Source organism: Mixophyes fleayi, chromosome 8 (genome assembly GCF_038048845.1).
Source record: "Mixophyes fleayi isolate aMixFle1 chromosome 8, aMixFle1.hap1, whole genome shotgun sequence".
NCBI lineage: Eukaryota > Metazoa > Chordata > Amphibia > Anura > Limnodynastidae > Mixophyes > Mixophyes fleayi.
This window is the reverse complement of record NC_134409.1, coordinates 103,358,610-103,370,563: the sequence shown is the minus strand read 5'-3', so window position 1 is coordinate 103,370,563 and position 11,954 is coordinate 103,358,610.

Genomic DNA, 11,954 nt, shown 5'->3' with positions numbered 1-11,954 from the left:
CATAAACACTTGATAGCTTTATTTTTACACTGAAATTTAAAGATGATCGAGGACATGCCCTACCCCAACTATAAATCTGTCCCCACATTTTAAATTTACTTCCCCCTCCAATGCTATATGGTTTTGCTAAGGTGCAAAGTTACTCCTTTTTTTGCTTTGCTCTCCTTAATGACTCAGGCCCGTAGAGGCTGGCAGGGGCGGGAAAACTGTGAAGCTGGGAAAGCAGCAAGAGGAGGAGCTGGAGAACTGAGAGTGGTGCGATGAGGCTGTGTGAGAGGAGCTGGGAGCCAGGAGCCAGAGCTTTTGAGAGAGGGAGAATTGCAGAAAGCTGCACTGTGGAATAGGTTCTTTACTCAGTGTCCCAGTCAAGGAGAGGAATGGTCTAGAGAAGGATTTCAGGAATCTGAGGAGAAGCTCCTAGAAATTTGTGTTTATTAAACTAGTGTTTAGCTGGTGAACAGACTGATAAATGGGCCTGAGGTTTAATAAGGCCTAGAAGGAGAGAAAAGGAGAGAATCTCTATAGTATAAAACATTGTTTCAAAAGATGGACCCAATTTCAAAGCAATATATTTCACAATGGCAACATGTTACGATTACACAAAAAGTTACAATTGGTTTAATGAGTTATCAAATTTTCTAACCATTTTATAAATGCCCTATGTGCACTCCACCTACTGGACGAGCAACATCGAGACCATAACGCCACTCATAGTGTCTTCCGTGATTTTATTTTAGAGGTCGTTTAGATTTGTCAAGCACCTTCCCCTAGGTGCCGGGAATGGTCGTCTGTCTTGCCCCACTGTTCGCTTCCTGTTGCCTAGCAATGGGACGCTCTTTTGGCCTTTTTCTGTTTCGCTGCACACGAATGCGCAGTAGAAATCACGTCCTTTTGCTGGGCGACAGGACACTTTTCTTTGGCTTCCTGTCAGCTGTGTTCTAACCGCCAAATCTCTATCCTCCTATCGGGCCACTCTTTTCCCTATACAAGGAACACTCTGGCACCATTAGGGTGCTAGAGTATTGGTTCACTCCAGCTTCAGCACTTCCCTGTCTCCCATTGTTTGTTGACATCTGACTTGTTCCTTGGCTATTCTCCTGGATTCCGATTTGGTACTGGACAACTACTTGTTCATGATACTCCTCCAGATTATCCCTGTGAACTGCGCTACTGTTTGGCTTTGATCCAGATCATTCGACCCTTTCTCTTCATCACACCACTGTGCTGGTGAATAACTTGGAGAACCACAACCTGCGCATATCACACAGTGAAGTCCATACCTCCTTGTGAGGGTCCCTGGCAAGGACCGGTGGTGCATCAGACTTTAGTTGCTTTAATACCAGCCAGTGGCTCCTACGGTGTTACCGTGACAAGATTAGTCACTAATGGTGACACAAAAACACAGCTTTTGATGTATCCCCACAAGAAAAGTCGTAGGGTGTAATGTCTGGTGATCTTGGGGGTCAAGAGTGTAGCGCCAAGTCTTGGAGTCCCTTTGCGACCTATCCAATGTTGAGGTGTTTAATTTAGAAAATGTCAAACCTGCAGGTGCCAGACAGTCGTATGAGGGATCCCAAGTTCTCAGCTGGCACGACGAGTGGACTGCACGGGCTACACAGAAAATCTATTGAATTCTTCTCACATTTTCCTCTGAATTATGTGATCACCCTGTGCTTTTTCCCTTACATGAACAGCCTGTTTCTCTTTGGCATTGGCGGATTGAAGGCAAAATGACGTTGAAACGCATGCTGCCCCGGAATTATGGATTCAGTCTTGCTGAACTGCAGAACGAGATGTGCCTTTTGTTACAGGTTCACCATCTTGCGAACGACTGAGGCTAGGGGCTGTTGGTGCGCTGGGAGAGGCATCTAGTGGTACTCATTTGAAACTGTATGCCCTGCCCTTTCCTATTAAGAGTACAGAGGTAGCAATTGTATAGTAACATCTTTAATATTCTTCTATATATGGAGGCATGGCATAGAGAGCCTGTTTCATTAAGGAATGTACATGCCGATATGTGCTGTATTTTGCGTAAAATCACTCTGCAGAACCAGATGATACGCAGCAAAATCCAATTAATCTTCAAGTGCAAAGGACCCTTACTACAGCATACTATTTCAGAGGCGGAATTGGGGAGGGGACCGGGCGTATGCACATAGTCAATATACAGTTAGGGTGTGTAAAGCTCGCAGCAACGTCCGATTCAAGCTTTGGGCATCTCAAAGGTACCTATAGTTCTATCGTATCACTTACACCTGACCTGTAGCAACAGCTGCAGGTCAGGTGTTGGTGCTGATTACTAGTGATGACAGTCACGTAATGGCTATTTTTAACAAGTGTCATTAATTGAATTTTTTTCCCCTTTGTATTCCAAATATGTATTGGACATATCCTGCAGTGTATTGTGTGTTAGAGCATGCGCACCTAGACCCATATTCAATAAGAGATGTTTTTTCAGATCCGTAATTTACATTCGTTTTGCATGCCATAATGAATCAGGCCCAGAATGGCAGTCGCATATTGGATAGTAGTAATGATTATAATTTTGGTAATTGTAATTATTATTGTGATGTGCCATACAATGTCCATTTTACAAATCACCCCCTTCATTTATTTATACTTTTATACAAACTTTTATACAAAGTTTATTTAAACTTTGTTTAAAAATACCACTTGGTCTCATTTATGTCTTAAATATCAGGATTTTCTTTATTATATGAGTCACTGTTATTGATTTAAAGTTTTGTTTACATTGGTTAAAGTGTGTCTAGAAATGTGCTTCCTTACAAAAGTACAATTGGGAAGTGCAATATGCATTAAAACTGTGAGGATGAAACTTGGTTATCAAGCTCTTTTGATGGGAGAAAAGGGTTGTATGCCTATATAACAGAGAACAACTTCCTAAATACCCCTTCCCCAGCTCTGCCAACTCATTTAAATAATCTGCACATTTTGCAGAAAATAACGTTTTAAAGTGTTTAATGTATCCTGCAAAAAGGATCTATTTCAATCATGTCTGTATACTATACTTGTGACATATCTGTAGATATATTAAGGTGTCAATTTTATACAACAAATTCAGTTGCTGTGGCTGGATCACGTAGAAATAACTTATTGTAGAATTTATATCAATTAGTGGTGCAAGCCACCCATGAGAAGTTTGCTATCCTACTTTTTGGAGTCTGCTAGGGAGTGGGTACGCGGAGCTGGTGCCCAGACCGTAGAGGAGAGTTAATGTGCCAAAAGCAGTTTCACCGCCGGTGCGCACCTGAGGTGAAAGAATGAGTGCTGGACAGGAAGCCAGCCACCTTGGAAGCAGCCGCCCAGTTGGCGGATCAATATGTGGCTGTTAGGCCACACTGGGAGAAGCACCAGGTTAACAGCCAACCCCAAAGGACTGTACAATCAAGGTGACACCCCTCTTCTACTCACCCCCAAAAGCAAGTATCCAACTATCCGGGTACCTCTCGCCAATCACCACCCCGTCTTGTCCCTGGGAATTACCATTGACCCAGAATGGAGAACAAGTGCTACAGTTGCGGGAAAAACGGTCCCCTGAGGATGAACTATCCTACAGCCCCAGCACCCCAGACTCGTGCCACTAATCCGAGTCCTGGGGCCCTGCTGACTTGCTTGACTGGCGGAGGTGAGTCTGTAGAGACTGTTTCCTGCAAGCCCAAAAGAGTGTGGCATATTTGAAGATGACTTGGAGGGAAGAGTCACTTGTTTGGCCAAAAGACTCCCCAAAAACGTGGAGGAACCTGCAGCCCGTCCAAGTGGGACCCCTGCAGGGAGAAGGACTTAGAGACCTAGGGGTATCAATCACTGTAGTGAGTCCCCAACTTATTGTTTGCAGGGTCGCACTGCCAAAGTTACTGTGGCAGAAGGACTGGAAAAGGAAGTGCCTGTAGCAAGGATGTATCTGGACTGAGGAGTTGGGGAGCGATGGTGTATCTGGACCAGGCATTGCGAAATGTTGTCGTTATGGATGGCCTTCCCACTGATGTGATCTTGGGCAATGATGTTGGGGGTGGAATTGTGACCATATTTCTCAATCCAAGCTGCCAGACTACAGTCTTCTGGATCTAAACCTGCACAACCCAGCCCAGAGGAAAAGACCACAGCTTCTAGACAACAGCCGTCGCCAGCAACCAAAGCATCTGCCAGCCCAGAAGTAAAGACTCCAGCTGTTAGATCTTCAGGAACTAGCCAGCTCTTTGCCTCTGGAAAGACTATGTCCCCAGCAATGCAGAGGAAGTTGTCTCTGGCCAATCTTATCTTGTGGGGGTGCCCGGTGATGCTCCTGCACCTAGTAGAATGGCAGCTCTAGCAGTGAGCATAACCGACCACAGTGACCTCCTTTTGACTGACCCCGCTTTGACTGACCCTAGTAACTTCAATATAGACACCACTGCAGATTGTCCCGACTTAGACGATAGTGAGGGCCTCAAGAAAGAGTTCAAGGTAGTTCAGCTTGAAGGCATGAGGCGCCAAGTTGGCAGCAGCCTTTATGGGATGGAGGTGGGGAGAGTGACCTGGCATAAAGGGTTGTTGTGTTGGTTAGTTAGGAAGGTAGATGGGGATAGATCAGCACAGGAACAAGTTCAACTAGTGGTCCCACAGAGTTGTCAAGCGCAACTGATATCAGTTGCCCACAAACTCCCTATGGCTGGACATCAGGAACACTAAAGCGCCTGACACAGCTTTTTATGGCCTGGAATGTAGGATGACATCTGGGCATACTGTAAGTCCTGTGATGTGTGTCAGCGGCTTTGGTGCCCCAGTGCTCATGCTCCCCTCAATAGTTGGGGAAACTTTCCGGCATGTGGCTGCTACCGTGCCCAGTAGATCAGGGAACAGGTACATCTTCACCGTGGTGGATTACATTACCCGGTATCCAGAGACTGTGGCTCTGTTCGCCATTACTGTGTAAAAGGTAGCAGATGTGCTGCTAGAAATATTTAGTAGAGTAGGGTTCCCTAGTAAGATCCTAACTGATCAAGGGGCACAGTTCATGAGTGAACTGGTCCAGAGTCTCTGGGCAAAGTGTGGAGTACGGCAACTCAGTACTGACCCCTACCATCCCCAAACTACTGAACTGTGCGAGCAGTTTATCGGCACTCTGAAGTATATGCTACGGACATTTGTAACCTTGGACTGGGAACTGGGAGCGCTACCTGCCACACCTCCTGTTTGCTTATTGGGGGGTACCACAGCAGTCTACTAGTTTCCTTTGAATTACTATATGGTCGCTGAGTCCAGGGACCTCTTGACCTGTTCCGGGAGTCTTGGGAAGGGGATCTACTCACCCAGAATGTCTCTATGGTAGAGTATGTTATCAAGCTCAGAGATCAGTTAGAGAATCGTATGGGGCTCATGCAAGCTACCCTAGCGGATGCGCAGACCAAGTAGAAGACTTAGTATGATCAGGGCGCGCATGCCAGAGTGTTTGATATAGAGTAGAAGGTCTTTGGTCTGATGTCCACACGTCAGAACAAGCTCCAGGCTGCCTGGGCTGGACCGTACACAGTCTCAAAACGCCTAAATGACATCAATTACGTGGTGTAACTTGATAGCAACAGTAGGCGGCCGTGGGCCTACAGCGGTGGCCTACCATGAATATGTTGAAGGCATACCATGAGCATGTGGACTTGGTAGCTGCGGTTTGCTGCTTACCAACTAAGGAAGCAGCAAGTGATCCGTTACCTGACCTCTTCGCGGATGCAGGACGTGAAGGTGGTGTAGAGGAAATGGACTCGGATGAGCAAATGAGTACCCGTAAGAGGGAGCAGCTTGATGCAGTGCTGCTGCCCTTTGCGACTCAGTTTAGTAGAAAGCCAGCCGGACTTCCTTTGTGATGCACCATGTGGACACTGGTAAGCATAGGCCAATTAGGCAACTTGCTTACCAGGTCTCACCAGAGGCCAAGAAGTGTATGTATAGGAAGGTGCAGGAGATGCTTGAGCTAGGTGTGATTGAGCCATTGCGCAGTCCCTGGGAAAAATTAGTCTTGTGGTTGCATTTAAAATGGATTGACGCAGGGATAGGGGTAAGGGGAATGCCGGGAAGTCAGGAATAGTCAAGGGAGAAGATTATGAGATAATGGACACAAGTTTTGGTAGCATCTTGGGTAAGAAAAGGGTGAATTCTGGTAATAATTGCAAAAGTGGAGGCGACAAGACAGAGAGACTGGATAGAGGAATAAAGCAGAGGGCAAGGAAATGAGAAAATATCTTGTCAAATGGGTTTTATTTTCTTAACAAAAACTCACCTCTCCACGCTCCAGCGCCATTCTCTCTGCTGTCGGGCCGTGCTTCCTCTCTCTCTGACACTCGGTTAATGAACAACTGGAATGCTTCCTGACTCCATTATCATTTTGGATTCCTTGTGCTGCATTTTATCCTGCCTGACTCCTGTGTACCAGTGTTGCTTGTCTGACTATTCCTGTTTCTACTGCATTTTGTCCAAGGACGGACCTGGGCTGCTGACCTCCTGCTGCTGGCTTCTTGTGTACTAAACCCGGCTTATCCTAACACTGACTTCCCTCCCTGATTTTGCACTTCACCACCTTTAGTATGCCATTGGTGAGGTTTGGATTGTCAAAGACTGTGGTGGCTGGAGCAGCACTGTCTAGGACTCAAATTAGTATTTTGGTATTGTAGAAAGAATCAGCCTGATCAAGGCAAGACAGGGTAGTTGTAGGATAGAGCAGGTGTCTTAGTGAAAATGAGAAGTGGATCGGGTTGAGAGTATTTCGATGTCACTGTGTGCATGTGGAGTTAGGTGCAGAGCGGGAGCATGATGAAGCTGAAGGAAAGTTGTAGTCGGAGAGCGGGAAGGTCAAATCATTTTCCACTGTCTGAAGTGAGAGCATTGTACTGTGGTATTGAAATTATCCACACCAGAAATGGATTATCCTCTTTAACCAGTGATCCACCAATTATTTTGGTGTAGTACCATCCATTATCTTTTTCTGGTTAGAAGAGGGGGTGCTCTTAAACATTAGCTCTAGGCCAATTCACAACTGAAGATCAGAATGTTTAAAAATAAATCGCTCCAATCCACTAACATAGGCAAGGTATAACAATTAAATCTTTATTAGCTTTATTATTTAAAAAAGCATTTGCTCACAAACAGATCCCATTTGTAACTGGTCATTTTTATTTTTTAGATATGTGTTTAAAATTAGATAGCTTGATGTATAAAGTGAGATAATTATGTACCCATTAGATTGGCCAGTTAACATTGTGTTAATTTAATGTTAGTATGTCCAATTCATCAATTTTATTTAAATCAATTGTTATCTTGTTCTCTTAATGATTTGTTTTTCATCGATTGGATGGTTAATTCATATCCATAGTGTCCAGTTCACTGTAAATGGGCATCACATTTTACCTTCTATATATTTCTAACATTCTTAAAAGCTCCACATTTAAATTAGTAGTGTAGAATCACATAAATTCAAATTATGTAATTTGTAGAGCCATGATTGAATATGCTCATTATTTTATCATTTAATTTCTACCCATTATGCTAAACCATTCATCAGATGGTAGGAAAATTATCGCATATGATTTTCTTAAATAGATATTGATTTTGACATAATTAACTGATTTATATATTAGGTTATAAATTATTGTTTGTCTTCACCACTCATATCGGATGCTAAAGTAAGTGTTAATAGTATCCCCAAAAAAATATTGTATATCAGCATCTTATACACAAAGGGCCTGAGTCATTAAGGCACGCAAAGGAGTAAATGTTCTCTGGGACAAACCATGTTACAATGCAAGGGGTGCAAATCAGTTTATTATTTTGTACATAAGTTAAATACTGGCTGTTTTTTCATCTAGTACATAAATACTTGCTAACTTTATTATTACATTGAAATATAAAGATGATCTAGGACATGCCCTACCCAAACTATAAATCTGCCTCACATTTTAAATTGACCTCCCCCTCCAATACAACATGGTTTTGCCCAGGTGCAAATGTTATTCCTTTTTTATGCTTTGCTCTCCTTAATGACTCAGGCCCAAAATGTATTCTTGGCAGACTTGCGTTATATGTATTATAGATTATTAAAGCGTGTGCAGAATCTGGAGAAAAGCACTTAATCATGGTTACTCCATACCTTGGCCGCAGTGAAGGTGTGAGACCCAATACTCTGGCACTGGACTGGTGCCAGATTCTGCCTTATAATCAGGGCCGCCGAGAAAGGGGGGAGCGGGTACTATTTACCCGGGTTTGACATGCCAGGGGGCCCAGCCTGGGTCCCCTGGCATCCACCCTGTTCATTGGTGGGGCGAGCAGAGTAGTTAACAAAAAAAAAATGTGATTCCGGCGTCCCTCTTCCTTCCTCTCTGCTCCATTCACACTGAATGTCGGGCGTAACGTCATCACGTCACGTCCGACATTCAGTGAGGAGCGGCGCAGAGAGGACCCAGCAAGAAGACAGAAGAGAAGAAAAGAAAAGAGATTAACGAAGCCAATACAGAGGTAAGTAAAAGAGACAGAGGCAAGGGGAGGGGGGGGTATTAAGGCACAGTGTGATGAAGAAAGGGGTGGAGGAAAGCATAAAGGCACAGTGTGATGAAGAAGGGGGGGGGTGCATAAAGGCACAGTGTGATGAACAAGGGGGAAAGCCTAAAGGCACAATGTGATGAAGAAGGGGGGGGGAAGCATAAAGGCACAGTGGGATGAACAAGGGGGAAGCATAAAGACACAGTGTGATGAAGAAAGGGAGGGAGCATAAAGGCACATTGTGATGGACAAAGGGGTGGAGGAAAGCATAAAGGCACAGTATGATGAACAAAGGGGTGGAGGAAAGCATAAAGGCACAATGTGATGAAGGGGGGATAGGAAAGCATAAAGGCACAGTGTGATGAAGAAGGGAGGGAGGAAAGCAGAATGGCACAGTGATGAAGAAGGGGGGGAGAGAGGCATAGTGTGACGAAGAAGGGGGGGGAGAGAGGCACAGTGTGATGAAGGGGGGGAGAGAGAGGCACAGTGTGATGAAGGGGAGAGAGAGGCACAGTGTGATGAAGAAGGGGGGAGAGAGGCACAATGTGATGAGGGGGAGAGGCACAGTGTGATGAAGAAGTGGGGGGAGCAGCTTGGCACAGTGTGATGAAGGGAGGCCAGGTGAAGGAGGAAAAGAAGCATGGAGGGTGCAGTGTGATCATAAGGGGGCACATGTGGGGTGATGGTGGGGCAATGTAATAGTGGAGACTTAATTTAGGATGGGGTCGTTTGAGGGCTATTGAATGTGGGGGTGAGTTTGGGGAGAATGAGAACTCGTTATTAAATGTGACTGAATTATTTAATGGCAGTGATGGTTGCGGGAAATAGGTATATTTATGAAATGTAAATACTATTAATTTTTTGCAGGGGCTGTTTGCAGGGAGAGAAATAGGTTTATTTATTAAATGGGAATACTATTATTTTAATATTGGGGCTGGAGGAAGGCCTAATTATTAATCGTGGGTGCTATTGATTTAAGACCGGGGCTGGTTATAATTTTCTAAATGTACCCATATTTTTTTCCAAATAGGACCCCCAACATTCCAGGACCCAGGCAAGCTGCAACTAAAGAAACCTGCAGCCACAGGTGGTGAAAGTGACAGGTAGGAGAGAGCAGGACAGTCTGTGAAATGTTGTGATTCTAGTGGGACAATCCCAATTTTTGTTGAGTGTTCTGCCCAATGTAAGGGACAGGCCAAGACTGTGAACTCTTTATGTACACACTGCATTCTTTATATACTATGGTGCTTGATGTCCTGAAAGTCAGGAGTGTTGGGACATATGTCACGCTTCGGTGAGCGGGCACTGCACCCTTGTGGCAATGGTGTACCCAACAATTCAGTTTTTTTTTCTGTAGGATAGTGGCCTAGCGCTTTTCAACTGCTAGCCATGCCCCAATGATGTATAGCCACGCCCCCAATTGTATGACAACACCTACTATCTGGCAGCGCAAATTTTGTTTCCATGCTCAACTATAAGTGGGGCCCCATGAAGTTGTTGTAACAGGGCCCTGAATTCCTCTTGACAGCCCTGCTTATAATAGGCAATCCAATAAGCATTCCGGCGGTTAGTGACGCCACCTGTAGGCTGACCGCTAATAAGAAACCATATGATCATATCTTTAGCAATGGGCATGCATGCTGTGTCTGGCTGCCGGGGCATCCTGTTTTTAGTCAACAGGCGCGCACTGCCGGTACAAGATGATTGGTGTCTGTCTTTGCAACAGAGAAGGTAAGCAGGGGCGACACCTAAAACTGGAGAATATGGCTACAGGCTCTGAGCCTGAACAATATGAGTGCCCACAAAACAATGGCATGGAACTCTAGACTTCCTCCTAGACTCTGAGCCTAGATGTACTGTGCCCACAGGAACTTAGGGCTAAACTGTGCTTCCCAACTCGGCTCTAAGTCTAGTAAAATGCTGCCCAGGCTTCTAGCCGGAATACTGTGCCCAAAATGAATTAAACCTGAAGTATCTTACTGATCATGGTCCTAGTGCCTGAAAATGTACCCATGGGCCTTGTGCCTGACAATGGAGTCAGTGGACATTGTCAAAAAACGTATACCATACTTATCTGCTCTGGATCATTGCAACCAGGTCTGGTAAATCGAATCTTCTTTTTTCACCTCCTGGCCGGTTCCTTTTCTTGGCTCCTCTTCTTTTCTCTAGGCAATGTCTAATAAACATGGCTACCTCATGTCCTGGGACTTGTACATATTATGTCCTTTAAACACTTACTGACCATCCCAATAGCTTAATTTAAATGACTTGAGTAGTATAAACTACTTTCAACAGATCTAGAAGGTGTGGAATAAAAAGCTGCTAAATGTGCTACTGAAGAAATAGTTTGTTCAAAATGTTGCTTCAAAATATTGTAAATAATTATGGGCTCCCACTTTAAATTTAATTCATGGATTAGTACAGACTTCAATCTTATCTTGCTCTTTTGCTCATTCCTATAGTTTGTCATCACTTCTTTACAGTGCTTTGCAGTTTGTAACCATTTGCTTTGCAGTTTGTAGCCATGGTAGGGGACCACAAATTAGGGCACCGTGTTGGTGGAGGATGGAAACGTGTGCCTTATCAGTCTCGCACAGACACTGAATCCCCCTTCTTCTGAACTCTGGCTATATTTACCAGACTGACACTACATCTATAAGGGTCTCTGCTGTACACCCTAAGAATCTCTACTATTCACAAAATGTTAATTGTAAACATGTATAGTTCATTACAGAGTTATGCAAGAACATGGGACCATGAGTTGGGGAGGTTAGAAACTGACCAAATTTGGCCCAAAAATATTACAATTCACAATGGCTTCCTCTTCCAGCCTTTCTGTGTCTGAAAAGAAATTCAAGGTCCTCTCTAGATGGTATTGTCACGAGCCGCGGCGATACTCACAGCTGAGCGGGACGTCATTTCCGCTTCCTGCCCGGCCGTTGCCAAGGCAACAGCCAGGCGCCTCCTGTGTAGCGCTGCGTCCCGGCAGTGCTGTAGCAAGGCAAATGGACAGCCTGTCGGCTCATTAACTAGGGGGCTTGGTTTATTGATTGGTGCCTCCTGTGGGCATTTTCAGAGCTAGGCTCTGATTGGTGGTTACCAGTATTTAAGGCAGTGAGGTCTGCAGCCTCACTGCCGATTATAGCTTCTGTTACCAGTCTGCTGACCTGCTCTGCTCCTTGCTCCTGTTTTTTGGATATTGTGTTGGATTGCCCGTGTATGACCCTTTGCCTGGATTTGGACCCTGCCTGTGTTTCTTGTGACCCCGACCTCTGGCGTGTTTACTGACCTTCCTGTTTGCTCGTGACCCTTGACCTTGGCTTGTGTATTGGATTACCTGTCTGCTGCCGGCCCTCAACCCTTGCCTGGACTTCACTCCACTTTCCTGGGTTCTCCCTAGTCGGTGCGCACTTCACGACCCTCTGCTAGTC